Source organism: Ochotona princeps, chromosome 11 (genome assembly GCF_030435755.1).
Source record: "Ochotona princeps isolate mOchPri1 chromosome 11, mOchPri1.hap1, whole genome shotgun sequence".
Taxonomy (NCBI): Eukaryota; Metazoa; Chordata; class Mammalia; order Lagomorpha; family Ochotonidae; genus Ochotona; species Ochotona princeps.
Window position 1 is genome coordinate 12,792,396 of NC_080842.1, and position 14,405 is coordinate 12,806,800.

Below are 14,405 nucleotides of genomic sequence, written 5' to 3' on the forward strand. Positions count from 1 at the left end.
TTGATCTGCCTTTTAAGTAAAATGGACATTATAAAATAAAACTTAATTTTAAAGAACTTTTTTCTCAGAATGTTTTAAATTCACAAAACAAAAATCATACATTAATAAAGAATTCCTATTTCCTCCTCACTCAGTTTCCCCTATACACATCTCATGTTAGTATCTCTGTCATATTTAATGAACCATAGCCAGATTTTCCTATTTTGTTTTTCAATTTCACTCATGCACATTAAGCTTTTGCTTGGTTCTCTACATATCAACTATCACAAATGAAAGAAAATATATGATGCTTGTCTTTTTGTGTTTGGCTCACCTCACTAAGCATAATGGTTTCCAGTTACCTTCATTTAGTTGCAAAAGACAAGATTTCATTCTTTTATATGGCTGTGTAGATTTATTTATTTCAAATTTTTATTTAACTGCTGTGCCAAATGCCTGTGCAATAAATAGCAATTATTTTAAAGTCACTAAGCCTGAAACTTACTTTCAAATGAGACATTTAACTATAAGAAAATAATGACTACATATGTATGTAAACAAATATATGTATTATATATGTAATATATATAATGTAATATGTAATATATATATAAAAGCAGAATGTAAAGTGAACAAGAAATGGGGGAGAAACGGCATACAGGGAGAGTAAATCTGAATTGTTAGAGGCAAAAAGCACTATTATTGTTTCAAAGTTTTTAATTTAACAAGACTTTTGAATGAAGTGTGTTTCTTTTTAGGCTTGGGAGTTTTTAACCTTTGCTAATTTTCTGTAATACATTACTTAGGGTATAGATAATACTTTATAGAAAGAGATATGCATAGATACACATATACTGCTACTATAGATGGACTCTGACTGACAACTCAATTTATGATTTTTTTCACTTTGCAGTAGTAACCATACCCTTCAATAGAAATCCTACTTCATATTTTCAATCTGAATGATTTTCCTTGGCTAGCAATCCAAATGCTCTTTTGGGGTGCTGGGCAACACCAGCTTCCATTTCATCTGGTAAATTAAGATGGTACATAGCTGGTTGTCTCTGGTGTACTCTGGTGCAAGTCTTATGAATACTGTGGTTTGTGTTCACAGCTCATCATATCTACAAAATGCTCATCTGATGATGCTTTTCTTGGAGATGGGAGACTAGATACGAGGTGCCTATCACTTGGCCTATTGATGATCTAGGCACAGCCAAGGATTCTTCCTGATATACCCAAAGAGCATACTGATGACTTCAAAAATACGCAAATGCTTGTAGCACATCACAGGTGGTACCAAACCATCAAAAGGCATCACTACTTTCATAGTGTGAAGATCACTGATGAGAAGTTGCCAGAGTTCTTAGGGAAAAGCTGCAAGGGATAATTGTAGATGAGAAATATTTGTCAGAAAACAAGTATTGAATGACGAAGATGCAATCTTGTTCTGGAAGTATATGGCAGCGTGTCCATGCATCAATCAGGAATCAAGGCCATGCCAGGATTCCATTTCACGGTTCAAATCAACACCTTTCCTAACCTATCACTCTGAGATCGCTCAAGTGAGCAAGAATCTGTTTCCTGTGGATGATCATTGTAACAAGAATGCCTGATGTATTCAGTACTGGCTTTTCAACTCCTTGATTCTGCAAGCAAGATAATGTTGCAGGTAACATGAGGTCCTGCTCAGATTCTTCTGATCTCAGAATAATACTCCAGGGTATCCATGGCATGTTGGCAGCACATATCCTGATGCTATGGCTGTGTGGCTACTGCAGGACACGTACTTACTCAAACAAGGGACCAAGGCACAGTGGCTATGTTCAAAGTACACTATTTACATGAAATGTTTGCCCAGGTTTTTGCAGCAACTGAAATTAATCAAGTATTCTGAGAGTTTCTGAAAGGGTTTTAATATTCTAAATTTTATTTGGAATACTGCTTCAGCATGGGGAGCAATCATTCAAAAATTCATGGCTGGCATTTACAAGAAAGTTTGAAAGTTCATGCATACACATTCAAAGTTTTAAACAAAGATTCTGCTGTTGATGAAAACTAAATAGTGAGACACTAGTACCTGGAAATGGCTAGAATTGGGCAATCAAGATGAGAAAAGCTTTCTGGCATTAAAGCTAAAAAGCTTTCCAGTGAAAAGCTGATCAAACTAGAGGAAGAAGAAAGTAAAGAAATTGGGCCCGGCGGCGTGGCCTAGCGGCTAAAGTCCTCGCCTTCAACGCCCCGGGATCCCATATGGGCGCCGGTTCTAATCCCGGCAGCTCCACTTCCCATCCAGCTCCCTGCTTGTGGCCTGGGAAAGCAGTTGAGGACGGCCCAATGCATTGGGACCCTGCACCCGTGTGGGAGACCCGGAAGAGGTTCCAGGTTCCCGGCTTCGGATCGGCGCGCATCGGCCCGTTGCGGCTCACTTGGGGAGTGAATCATCGGACGGAAGATCTTCCTCTCTGTCTCTCCTCCTCTGTGTATATCTGGCTGTAATAAAAATGAATAAATCTTTAAAAAAAAAAAAGAAAGTAAAGAAATTGAGGGAGAAAAAGAAGGTATACCCAAAACATCAAGAAAGTTCACAGGAAAGAAACTGGGGAGACTCTTGCTACTATTAGCAATAGCATGTGCAAATAAGAAGAAGTGGACATCAATTAGAAGAGATATGCAAATCTGGACAGGCAGATATGGAATGTGTTTGCTTGCTATGGAGCTGTGAACTGTGTACAATGAAAAAGAACAAATGGCACCAAGTGTGATATCTCACTAAAACACACAATGCCTACTAAACCATTCATCAAAGTGGATATATACTCTTCAGTAAGATATCACATTCAAGACGAATAGTAGAAACTTAATGGACTCCATTAAAAACCTAATACATACATGACCTCATCATATATTATTGATGCACCAATGACTTTAAGAAATCAGATGTATCCTGGATACAAAAACTCAACTAAGCAGTGGTAGTCTAAGCAACATCTTTGGGATGTTGATTTGACTCGAGGCACACACTATGACCATGAATCTCTTAAATGCATTGTTTTGCAACACAGTGAGAAAAAAAAACTGCCTACATCCACTTGAAATAAACAGTTGTATATAAATGTGGTGCCTGTGAGCTACCACAAGACAAAAATCTCATTGGTTCACTCTATCTAAAAATTCATGCAATACAACTAGATGAAAAAGAAGTGTTTGACAAGGTGAAATACATGCATACACAAGGTTGGAATATAAATCCTATGAAGATCCAAGGCTTACCACACCAGAAAAAATTCTAAGAATCCCATGATTCAGGGCATCTCGAATCCTCTTCTCCAACTTGCACTTTCCAACATGAAGAGGTGCTTCCATGTCTGGAGGTAACTTTTCCAATGCCAAAAATATGCCACCACAGCATATGCCACGTGACATGATGGCTGCCAGCTCTAACAAAGACCAAAGTATGAAAAACATAGATAGCCATTCAGACTATGATGCAAAAGACTCTGCCACTTGAGTAATGTAACCCATCAGCTTGGAATAGCAATAGAGAATCCAGAAAGAAATTATGCCATATGGTGTTTCTTGTAAGTCCAGCAGGAGAAATGCAATACATATGCAGAGGGTTCTGGAGGAAGTCTATATCATCTAAAGCATATATTTTCATATAACTTGACCATGGACAACAAATAATCACAAAATCTGAGTTGCTATTATAAACTGGGCACTAACAGATCACAAAATCATAGTGTCAGCTGGATGTAAGCCCAAGGTATCATGAAGAGGAGTGATACTTAAAAAGTCTACTGTTCACTGAACCAAAAGACAGGCTAACGTTACATTGGAAGGGAGCTCACATCCTGAAGATATCTAATATTTGTACTATACACTTGACCATCAACTCATACCTATCAACATTCAGGGAGATCTGTTACCTAACATTGAACAGAGAAACATCAAGAGTATAGGCTTGGTTACTGATGTGTTGGCTTGGTTACATGACACAACCTGGAAATGGGTGGAGGTTATCCAAGATGTATTACACCCTGACTTATAAATAGTCATTAACAATAGTGGCAAGGGGGAATTCTCTCAATAGGCAGAGAATGTGGTCACTCGTTTTATATCCTAAAGTGGAATCTGCACGAGCTTGTGAGCTGTGGCAAATGACTTGACTCAGAAGTGAAGGAGTAAAAAGAGTAAGAATCAAAAGGTAGGAAAAGATTTGGATGGAGAGGAAAAAAAATGTAGATCTTACTACCAAATATTAACATCTACTGAAGAGCATCTAGATCAAAAGATGCACCAGATAACCACCTAGACAATACCACCAAGTTAGTTGACATTGACCAGTTTCTGTCCTTAATCTTCCCAGTGCTAGCACAAAGGGCTCATGAATGAAATAACTATAGAGTCAAGGATATAAGCTATGCTCAATAGGAATGCCTCCACTCACCAAAGAAGAGGAAGCTACTGGTCCAATCACCCACAACCTTCATTACACTGAATCAGAATGCAATTTTCCCCTTTCCCATGTCTGCTTTGTTTCCTTCCATTCGAAGACTGTTGTTTCCAAGAGAATTCCCTAATGAGCTTCTTGTTAATGAATCCTTTATTATTCTAGAGAACCCAACCTGTGAAGCCATTGGTAAATTCATGCTTTGAACCAGAAATTAAGAGACTCTGGCTCAGGTCACATGATTTCTTCTAATGTGCTCATTGACCTCAGTTAGATCAGTAAACCACATCATCTTTAGTTGTGTCATAGCTTTTACTGAGAAAGGAAGAGAAACTGCTGTGGTCCTTGTCCCAGGCTAAAAACCAGAACACCTACCTTGAAATTCCCGAGTGGCTGTTAATTTATGAATTAACTCCACTCCCACAGTCCTGCCTCTAAAATTAGAAGTTCATTTTTAATAATCCTCTCAGAGACTGTGTATCTATATATATAAATCCCACAATTATTTCTGTAACATGGCAATTCAGACAGCATTTTCCATTTTTTTTGTCAATAACCTTGTTGCCAAGAAAAATATTTCAGCTCTTTACTCCTCTCCCAGGAAACTATTTCTCATCCCCTTTATCTTCCTTATTGACTTATTCTGTAATTATATATTATTTTCTCCTACCCTTAAGAGAGTAAGGCAATGACAGACTAGTAAAGCAACTACTGGGTATTTAACACTTACTGTTTTTGTGCCTTTTCATTTCTTTATACCTTCTGTCATGTTATACAGACTTTCTACCTAGGTCTTCTTGTTCTGTTTACAAAGGATTTTCTACTAAAGCTCAGAAAAATCTTTAAGTTTCCCCAACGTGTCTCCTTTCATAAATGCCCTTTTCTACTATCTTGTTGCCCCTTGATTTTCAAATTTCATTCCTTTCTTGGACATTATCATTGAAGCTTCATCAAACAACCTCTTTTGCTTTCTTATTCCTGTTTTCATCTAACAGACCCCACACCCTCTTGAAGAAGACAAGAGGTGTCAACATGTAGCAAAAGGAGCAATAAGAAGTGGGACTGATGATTGTCCTGCGCCATTCTCAAGGTCTTACGGGGAGCCAGAAACAGAAGTGAGCTCATGCAAGGCCTGGCACTACCAGAGGAGTTTCCTCAGTTTGTCAAGGCTCTATTTTCTGAGTCATCTTGCACAGCTCACAGGCCAAACCTCATAACTCACATGCTCTCATCTTCATCAAGACACAGTTAGTGTCAAAAAGTGGTTTTGAAAAAGTGGTTTCCTCTAAAGGAAGATCTTTACTCATGCCCTGACAACCTACACAGCCATAAGATGAAACACATGTTGCTCACCTGCAGCAAAGTCTCATGGAAAATCTTGCAAATCATACAACTCTGAGCAATAAATTTATCTCCTATTTTTTATTTCTCCAAATCAAAAAGGTACTTAAAAATTAACCATGTAAGAAAGAAACACATACTGGCATGGTTCCAGACTCCAAGATAGTTGAAACAGAGACCGTGGAGCAGAATGGGAACAGGTCAAAACCATCCGGGGTCCACTGTGAATGTCTCGCAAGTGCTCTTTGCTACCTGAAAATGTAGTTTGCTGTGCAACGAATATCAACTACATTTTTTTAGGTTTTGATTTTTAAATGCTACTATTAATTGGCCATTAATTGGCATTGAATTGGTAAGAAATTAAATTCAATTCCTTTAAACTAAAATTTAATTTGGGGCATTCGTCTTTGTGTAAGTCTATTGAAATGCTCAAGTTGTCATGATTCTGCCTGATTAACCCTTTCCTTATTCTCAGTGCTTGGGCCCTAGCTATGGCATAAAAATTATCCGACTCTCCTCATCAACGGTCAATCAACTAATTCAGAGATGGGATTTTTTCCCCCTTCCTTACCTCTGTCCTTTCCTTCTTTTTTCTTCCTTCCCCCTTCCCCTCCTCTTTTCCCCCCTCCCCCTCTTTATTCTTCTTCTCCCCTTCTCCCCTCTCCACCGCCCCCCCCCCCCACCACCGATGATGAGTGCCTTGAATGGCAGAAGGTAATACCTCTATTAGTTAGGTCCTATCATCCATTGGAGACCTGGATTGAATTCTGAAATCCAAGGTTTGGTCTGGCCTAGTGCTTGGCTTTAGCTGGAATTTGAGAAATGAAAAATCAGGTGATAACTGTCTCTTTGCCTTTCAAACAAACAAATACTAAATAAATAAATAAATAAATAAATAAATAAATAAATATACATTTAAAATAAAATTTGCTTATAATTGCAAAATCTGCAACAGTTTTGTCACCAGTGATAGGCCCACTGATCAGAGCCTTTCAGTAAGCAGTTGAGCATGCATATAAATACAGAGCTTAGTGACACACATCAAGGCACAACCTATTCCATGTGCTCCAGTGTTGGCTGAGCTCAGAATACTGGTAAAAATTGGAGAAACCACACTAATGCCATTAATGCCAGCAAAAAATATGGAAGCTATGAAATTTCCTGGAGAGAATGGAAATGTTGACTCTATGCACTGAGGTCTCTTTATTCTTTAAATGCTGTTCCCAAGCTGGCTGACCCAGCCCAGAAAGAGAAAGTATTAGGGAAACTCTGTCTCTTCCTCAAGACTCCAAGAACAACTTGAAATGAGGATACCAAGCTGCTGGCAAATAGTAACTAATAAAAACCAGTATACAGCCGTTTGAAAAAATGGGATGTTTGGTTAATCACCATCACACTGGTTAAAATATATTGGCTGATTTAAGAGAGAATAGAGGTGTTGCATTACAGCCATCTTTTTGAAGTTCACACTCAACTTCTTCAACATAGTTTGGGCACAGTATGCAATATTAGGTGTTACAAAGTTTATATTTTTTACTTATTGAAAAATTTGGTCTCTCGGTCATATTGAAAATATAAAATTTACAACAACAGAGATGATGGATGGACCAGCAAGTTCCTTGATTCTACCAGCATAATGTGCTCTCAGCTCAGCAAGGGGAAAGATAGCAATTTATTGCAGCACTGAGAAGAAACTATGGGTATGGGAGCACCATCATGGCTACACCAAGGGAAACCTTCATCATCCTTTGATCCACTATCCCTCTTAACATTGTGGAAATGCACCATGCTGTTAACCATGTGAGAGTGGTGTTAAAGAGAAAATCGACAGCAACACATCATTTCCTGGAAAATTCAGACCTACAACACTTCCAAACACCATGTTTTGATTAGAAATAGCAACAGAGTGCCTTCTCCTATACTATTTATTCTTTATTCTTTACCTAACAATGATACAGCACTTCTCAGTTGAGAGACAAGTGTTTTCCTTAAAAAAAAAATGTGTCCAGCATGCTTTGACATAATACCACCAAGAGTAATCTGAGGCATTTGGATATTTGTGAATGCTTTGATATTTTCAAACTGTGCACCTATATGCACTTACTCAATTCAACATATTCAATGTATCTTAAGCACCTGCAATGATTCAGGAACATGAGGCCCACACACAAACACACAATAACAATAACAGAGGCATTATTATCGCCATCCTGCAAATGAGTTAAAGAAGGCTGTCAAAGTAAAATAACATGCTAAGGTCATAAAGTGACAGACTAAAGATTAGTGAGTGACAAGATACAGAAAGATTTGTCAGGACCATAAAGGTCAAGGACTGAGTAACTCTCAGCTATCAGACAATAATGAATATATAAAGGACAGATTTAAAGCCTCTGACAAGCCAGAAATGCCTAGGCTATCAACTGCTTCAGCCACTCCACCCCAATCAGACATTTCAAATTAAACCGCCAATTTTTGCTTGCTCCAATTTTTTCTTCTTTTTCCATTTAAAATCCAAATTGATAAAGAGATCACAAAATCTGATAATCACACACAAAGATAGGTAACTATTTTTCTTTTGTAGCACTGACTCCTTAAACTAACCAGTAAAATCTATGGATCACATCTCAGACTAACATTTTTAGCAAGAAGTTGGATTGGAATTGAAGCAGCCTGGACAGAAGCCAGTGAGCATATGGAATGCTAGCAATGAGACAGTGGCTTAATATGCTATGTCACAACACCAGCCCACAGACTAACATTTTTGATGTATAAAATAAAATATGTATGATTAGCAAAGGCATCAATTACTTGAAAATACGACTACAAGGGGATGATGTGGCACAGTGTTTTATACCACTACCTGCAATGCCAGGACACTGCAATAACACTGATTGGAGTCCTGCCTACTCTGCTTATGATCCAGCTCCCTCCCAAGGAAGCAACAGAAAATTCTGCAACTACTTGGACCCTTGTTATCCACATGGAAGACTCAAATGAAGTTCTAGGCTCCCGGCATTGGCCTAGCTCAATCCTGACCATTGTGGTTATTTAGAGAATGAAACAAAGCGTGAAAAATTTCTCTCTCTCTCTTTCTCTCTCTTTCTTTCTTTCTCTTTCTGTGTGTGTGTGTGTATGTATTGTGTCCCTGTAACTCTGACTTCCATATATATATACATATATGCAATATATATGAGACATGTGCTTCTACATTAGTAAATGAAAAAACAAATGAGCTTCAAATACAATAGCTACTATAATTTTAAATAGTTAAAATGCATAAATGGAGGTTCAAGATTATTTGCAACAACTGTGATGTGATATGAAAATATCTGTGATTGGATGTGGTTAAGAACTTGCATCTTTTTAACACACTGTTTACTCAATACCATGTCAATTAATACCATAATGTTGTAAACTGTTGTTGTTATGTTGGGGTGTTTAATTGATCAGCATGATATTCTGCCAGCTCTACCTTCAGACCAGAGATGGTCTCCCCAAGAAACTGATGAATTTATCTGGATAATGGGATGCTGGATTCTATGCTTGGTATATGCTTGCAATGTAAGAATCTTAACTGAATTTGAAATACAATACTGCAACAAGGTGGAGGAATCCACTATGGGGGGAGGGCGCGGTGAGGGGATGGGGGAATCCCAGAGCCTATGAAACTGTCACATATTGCAATGTAATTAATTTAAAAAATAAAATAAAATCACTATAAACACACACACACACACACACAAAGAAAATATCTGTGATCTCTATTGGTGATCAAGTCACAGACACTCAATCCTACTGTGGTTTTTACCCACAAACATGATTGACAAAATCCTTAATTAACAGTGCATGTTTCATTATTCAAATGACAGAATTTTTATGGCCCACACACACTCTCTCCAAGGGTTTCTTATGGTCCACAGGCCTTATTAAAAATTCCTATAAAGAAGGATGGAAAGAACACACAGCATATTCTTAGCATCCTGAAGCAAGATGGGGCTTCATCAGCCCAGACAAGGACAGGGTTTTGAGTTGCTCCCACAGTTCCCAGAAGCCCTAGAAAAACATTTGATAAATAATAGTCAGGTGCATGGAGGGTGCTTGTCAACTGACTCTTGGTTAGTCTGACCTCCTGGTTGAGTCCCACTGCAGGATCTCCCCTCCTGAGCTCACTTGCAACCCTCTGGCTGGAGACAGATCGCTCCTCCTGGACAACATAAGCTTGTGGCTTCAGTGAGCTAAAGGAACAAGAATGAAATGGACCCTTATCACCACTGGCAGGTGGGAAAATTACAATAGCAAAATGGGAATAAAACAAATTAAAAACATATCAGGGAGAATGTTTCGTTTAATACAGTCTCTACTTTGACAAATAGTTCCTTCTCCTAGTGGAACACTTTATTTCATATGACACTAAATGGCAAGAATAAATCAAAAGTATTGTTTAGTTGGGGTAACGGGAGAAATAAACTTGAATGAATTTAAATTGTAAGTCAAAATGGTACAGATATCCCTGACAAATGACAGAGACTGACTCTCAATGGTTTCATTATGCAAATTAAGTTATTTGTTTTCAAGCTTTACACAAAACAAATGATGATGCCAGAATAAAATCAAATCGTATCCTTATCAAGTATCTCATCAATGTGACTTAAAATATTATAAAATGCACTATGCACTTGCAATTTTTATATTGCCCATTGATCATTTAATTTCAGATGTTCACAGACCACCATAACATCATCACCAAAGTTTTTTCTTAATGAATATTCAGTGGATTACGAATGTATCAGGAAAAATTAGGGCTGATAGTAAGAACAAAATGAATGTGATTTTTCTCATCTTTCTGCCACTTAAATAAGCTATGTCTTATTTTGTACTGGTATGGCTTCTATTTCCTATTATGCCTCCATAAAAACAGTGAAATGCCAAGTATTCCTCAGTTAACAACATAGCAAAATGAAGTATATTAAAATAAATTGTACCCTGGAGCCACCAGATCTCTCTGTGGTAATTTGTCTTCTCCGGTTGAGGAATCTGCATTACCTAATCTACCCATTCCTTCCCGGACTGCTCCCCCATGTTTCTTCACTTTGTTTCCTTTTAAGCAAACTATCTTAGCTTAGATACTTTTTGATTCAATTGTTGAAATACTTTTCCTTCCATGCCTCTGTACTTCTAGTATATGTACTGCCAAAGTGAGACACCCATGTACTTCTAAATATTCCTAGAAAGCGACATGAAATGAGCATCCATCCATCGATGGATGACTGGATAAAGAATGTGGTCCATATATAATGGAATACAATTCAGTAATCAAAAGGATGAAATCCTACCATTTACAGCAACATGGATGACAGCCTAGAGAACACATGGTAAGCGAAATCAGCAGGTACAGAAGGATAAATGTATGATCTGAATTATTAGAGGTCTCTAATAAAGTTGATCTCACAGACGTGGAGAGTGAGCTTGCATTATCAGAAGTTGGAGACCATGTCAGGGGGTGAACACATGGGGAGAACTTAGTGTGTATAAAGCTATACATAGAATTGTTGTTCTATTGCACTGTAACAGTAACGCAGTATGTATTTCAAAACAGCAAGATGAAGAGATTTTTTTGAGTTATCATTACAAAGAAGTGATACATGTTTAAAGTAAATGGATATGTTAATTACCCTGATTTGACTATAACATAATGTGTACATGAATCAGAATATCACGTCATATCCCAAGAATTTGTACAATCGCAATGTGCCAAAGTAATCCAAAGTTTTAAAATTATTCTAAAACTGTCCTAAATGATAAACAAAAATACAATTTTGTAAGAAATTAAGAAAGTAGTTTGCTTGTATCCTATTTAAAAAGCAAAAAAATAGGGTCCAGTGTGGTCATCTAGCAGCTAAAGTCCTTGCCTTGAAAGTGTTGGGATCCCATATGGGTGCTGGTTCTAATCCCAGCAGCCCTGCTTCCCATTCAGCTCCTTGTTTGTGGCCTGGGAAAGCAGTCAAGGATGGCCCAAACTCTGGGACCCTGCACCTGCCTGGGCTCCTTGCTTCAGATTGGCTCAGCTCCAAATGTTGCAGCTGCTTGGGGAGTGAATCATCAGACAGAAGATCTTCCTCTCTGTCTGTCCTCCTCTCTGTATATCTGATTTTGCAATAAAAATAAATCTTTTAAAAAATAAAAAGCAAAAAATAGATATGAAAATATATGAAAAATATTTGAAAACAATATACTTATTCACTAACTAGTCTTCATCTAAGGATTGAGGAACGATTCCAATTGGTTTAGCAATTGGAGAGCTCCTATTTCCACTATTTCAGGGTCATTTTCCTGGAAAAATCTTTTCTCCCACAGTCTTCCTACACTGACCCACCAATAAAATTTTCCTTAAAGAAATAAACAAAAAACACAACTCTATCTTTTTTTAAATCTTAAAATTTATTTTATGACTTTTCATGAAAGAGAATGTATAGTAACTGTGTAGTAGAGACTATCACATACAGATGTGGAGAAACACAGTGCAATGTGCATCTCTACTTGCAAATCAAAGATGGACTTCCAATAAAACTTTTGAACATATCTGGATGCTGGACTCCGCCATTGCTTATGCCTACAACGTCAAGATACACTTCAATAGCAGAATGATCGTGAAGGACTACACTATTGTATTGCAATGACATGAGGGAAAATGTGGTGGAAAGTGAATTTGGGGAGTGGAGAAGATAAATGCAGCAGCCTATAGAACTGTATCATGGAATAATAAAATAAATAATTTTAAAATCTGAGAAAGGAAAACAACAGATGAGGAGAATAAGGTCTTAACATTAACACCAGATGTGAACACTGAAATGCCAGCATATCCACTTGGTCTATTCACTGTTGCATTTAAATCAATACATATTTTTTGAGAATCTGTGATGGGCAAGGAATATGAACTCATTGGCAATGACTTGCTCATGGGACATGGATAGAAGAACAGGAGAAAAGGAGTGACAGTCTTCACCCTACTGGCCATGAGGAGAATGCTGAGCAGGAAAATAATATGGATCCAGCTTCATGTTATCAAGATTACTAAAAGAGAATTGAAAATAGATATTTAAAAATGGGAGCCAACCTTATCTTTGATATTCATGCTGCCTTTGCAGTCGTTCAGATCTTTGTAAACAGTGAGTATGTCATTTCTAATATTTCTACTTAGGGCCTGGCATGGTAGTCTAATGGCTAAGGTCCTTGCCTTGAACGTGCCAGGATCCCATATGGATGCCAGTTGTAATCCCAGCAGCCCCACTTCCCATCCAGCTCCCTGCTTGTGGGAAAGCAGTCAAGGATGGCCCAAAGTCTTGGGACCCTGCACCCGCGTGGGAGACCCTGAACAGGCTCCTGGCTCCTGGCTCCTGGCTTCAGATCAGCACAGCTCCAGGCATTGCAGACACTTTGTGGGGTGAGTCATCAGACGGAAGACCTTCCTCTCTGTCTGTCTTCCACTCTGTATATCTAACTTTCCAATAAAATAATAAAGTAAATCTTTAAGATATATATATATATTTCTATTTACACTGAATCTAACCTATTTCTATATATTTATAACTGTGAAAGAGTCATTAAATGTGTGTTAAGCTATCAGTGTGAACCCATTTAAGGTTTGAAAGCTTAAGATCAAGAATGCTTTGCTCAATGTCACATAGCCAATGATATAATTAATTTTAAATTCCAGCTGTATTCACTTCATATCAAGGGCCATTTCCCATGTTCTTTTGGTCTATGTAATTAACCAAATCACTAAGCTCAGAGTAAGCACTTAAAAATATTTAGTGCTTGACTAATTCTGACAACAATTGCTTAATTCAAAAGACAGTGTTTTAAATTAGTTTAACCGTTAAGACCTTAGAGTCATGTCTTTAAAATCCTTTTATTTTAAAAATAAAAACTACTTAATAAAAGAAAACCAAATTGCTCAGAATGTTGAAGTAAAACTTAATGAGCCAATTCAAATATGATTACCCTATAAAAGTATTAACATATTGTTTTAGCATCTAACAAAAAGGCTTGTAAAAAACTGAAGAAATATGCCTACTTCTTAACCAGTAAATCATTCCAGGAATTCAGACAGTAAAAGACTATTCTCACTCCAAAACAACGAAAGAATTAAATACATTCTAAAAGTTACAAGTTATAATAAATAAAATAATTATGTATTATGTACTTCTGGTTAGGGACAGAGTGAGTCCAGCTTATAAAGCAGATTTATCTCCTCTTCCTCCTTAACTCTGACTTCAAAACATACAGCCAAGGGAAGAGATATAAATCCATGAAAAGCAAAGACATGTCCAGACACAGTCATTGACAAAAGACATTACATAATTTCGTGAAATGAAGCGTGGATGGATGAAAAGTAATTCATTTAACAGAAAGTGAGAACTGAAATTTTGTCTGCTTTGGTGGGAAGGGTAGTTGTCAAAGAGAACTCAAGTCATGTTTCAGAAAATTGGAGCAGTTTGGAACCAGAGCTGCTAGGTAACCGCTTCTTGTAAGATGGGTGTGGGTGGGAGCTAAAAGAAGAGGATGCAAGGGGTGGGTGGTGGTGTGCAGTATGTGAAGACGCTGTTTGTGAAGCCTGTATCTCTTATGGAAG

The 14,405-nt window shown here is 37.6% G+C and overlaps 1 long non-coding RNA gene across 1 annotated transcript in view; it reads right to left on the reverse strand.

Moving 5' to 3' along the window:
• Window positions 1-14,405, reverse strand: part of LOC131481360 (uncharacterized) — a 126,173-nt gene that overhangs the window by 56,739 nt on the left and 55,029 nt on the right. The window contains exon 2 of the long non-coding RNA XR_009246248.1: window positions 314-435. This is a non-coding gene — a long non-coding RNA (uncharacterized LOC131481360). The remainder of the gene's footprint in view (window positions 1-313; window positions 436-14,405) is intronic.